We start from the raw sequence: 2,380 nt of genomic DNA on the forward strand, positions 1-2,380 counted from the left end.
ATAATATATTCTTAAAAATTTTACTTCTCACTGCTAAACACAAGTCCAGAATTCCAAACCTCCCTCATAGCTTCATGTAATTTATGGTATAGCCAATTCTATCTATCAACAACATAACATATACTACATTGGCATTTTACAGTAGTTTCCATTGGATGCAACATGTATGTTCTTGGACTATATATACATTCTGAGAATTCACTACAGATATCCTAATCAGATCAAAGATGATTTTTTTTTTAGGATATGCTACGGAATATAAACATTAGATTCAAGAATATGCCCTGGGATGCCTATTAAACATTCAAAAATATATACCAGAGCTGGACATTTTGATATACTAGGGATACTTTTATATCACTGGATTTTTGGCAAATATTTCAAGGCAGCATGTCTTACTAAGACATTCACTGGTTTACCCATATAGCAGAACACTTCAGGATGTTTTTGCGCTGTGTGGGTAACACCGGTTCAACTTGGATAACATTTGTTATGCATCTATTTTACTAGCACCACTGAAAATGCAAATAAAACAGACTCTCTTGGTTGAAATTTCTAATTAAATCTTTGGTTCATGCCTCCATTAATCTTATAGCATAAGAGTTGGAAATAAATCATCTGACAAAAGAAAAAAAAATGAAATTGCTTATTAGCTGCAGTATAACATACATAGTATACATGCTAATTACAAATCTGTGCTAATAAAACATGAGAATGCAATGCATTTTATATTAACAAGTTACTGTAGGTGTATATTATATAACATCACAATGAAAAATGTTAAAGAAAAATATGATCAATAAAACAAAAATTAATTGCAACTGGATGGAACCTTCCAATGATAAAATCGTATTGATAATAAAAATCAAAGGATTTGGAATATTATGATCAAGAGGAGGAGTTAATATGAAAACAGGTAAAGTATTTTTTTTGTGTTTTCAGTGTTGATGAAATTTTGCACATGGAAATAAATAATTAGCATCAACAATATGAGTAAAATAATGAAAATCTAAGTGAGATTGATAACAACATATTCACACCATGACATGCCGAAAGAACACCAATAGTTATGAAAACACTGGCCTACTTGGAACAAACCCGTGACGATTCTTTCCCGATTTATTGACATCATGGAACTGGGATGATTATGATGTATTTGACCGTCTTTTAAATTTACGTTAAAAGAAGTAACCCTTTCCCCAAAAATAAATTAAAACTTGAATATTAATAACATTTAAACATGTACTGTATTTTGTGTGTATATCATACAAGTTTTGTATGTACAGTAATTTTGTAAGTACCATTACTGCACACAAGTCTTATGGAACATCCATTAATAGAGTGTTTTCAGGTTTTATGAGTTTATTATGGTATATAATCTAACACCCAAAGTGTGTAAATGTAGTATCTTGGCCAAATACCAAAACGATTAGTACTGTCTCTACTTAACTAATTTTTGGAGCCCATCTTAACTAATGAAAATATACGAAATAAAATTTTGTGATAAAAATTCGACAAATAGATTACAAAAGAATCATTCAAGACTGTAAAGATTAGGATTAATGAAATATTATTGTAATGGAATACTGACGTATTTTGAGTAAACCCGTTGTTATTTACCTCGTTTTAAGACAAATAGATTACAAAAGAATCATTCAAGACTGTAAAGATTAGGATTAATGAAATATTATTGTAATGGAATACTGACGTATTTTGAGTAAACCCGTTGTTATTTACCTCGTTTTAAAATAATATAAATCATATTGGCATAAAGAAACATTACTTGCAAACAACCATCTTGGATAGAAAGGAAGCGCCGTTACGTTTCTCTACAAAGCTACCTACATCTCTTCTTTTTGTAACAGTCACTGATAATTTAATCACATTTCGTCATACTGATCAGCAAAGTAAAATTATAAGTATATTTTCAACCTATTACGTAGAAAGGGAGTTCATTATAATATAGCAATAGGATTACCAAAATAATAATAATAAAATTTTAAATATTTATGTTGTTAATTTACGATTTAACCGATACTTTCGTTGGGATATAATTAATGCGACAATAGAATGTGAATGTTGACATTACCTTGTCCGTACTTTACTAAAACTGTTGAGGTTAGTTTCACTGAAATTAAAAAAATATTTTTTTTTAAAGTCTCCCAGACTACCACTGATATTGAAATGACAATTTTTTAGAGTATGAAAAATTATATACCTGACTGGGATTCGAACCCGGGACATCCGTATGCAAGAGAGAGAGAGAGAAGCAACCAATCGCGCTACGGAGGTTGGACGATTAACTAAAAATAGAAGTAATGAATTAAATTGTCATAAGATCGTAAATCAGCCTCCACGAGTCGATTTGTAATCCAGCAGT

The 2,380-nt window shown here is 30.3% G+C and overlaps 1 long non-coding RNA gene across 1 annotated transcript in view; it reads right to left on the bottom strand.

Moving 5' to 3' along the window:
• LOC142332413 (uncharacterized) overlaps nucleotides 1-1,796 on the bottom strand; it is a 65,168-nt gene extending 63,372 nt beyond the window's left edge. The window contains exon 1 of the long non-coding RNA XR_012758300.1: nucleotides 1,738-1,796. This is a non-coding gene — a long non-coding RNA (uncharacterized LOC142332413). The remainder of the gene's footprint in view (nucleotides 1-1,737) is intronic.
• Nucleotides 1,797-2,380: the final 584 nt, after the last annotated feature.

Source organism: Lycorma delicatula, chromosome 11 (genome assembly GCF_047948215.1).
Source record: "Lycorma delicatula isolate Av1 chromosome 11, ASM4794821v1, whole genome shotgun sequence".
In the NCBI taxonomy this organism is placed as follows: Eukaryota; Metazoa; Arthropoda; class Insecta; order Hemiptera; family Fulgoridae; genus Lycorma; species Lycorma delicatula.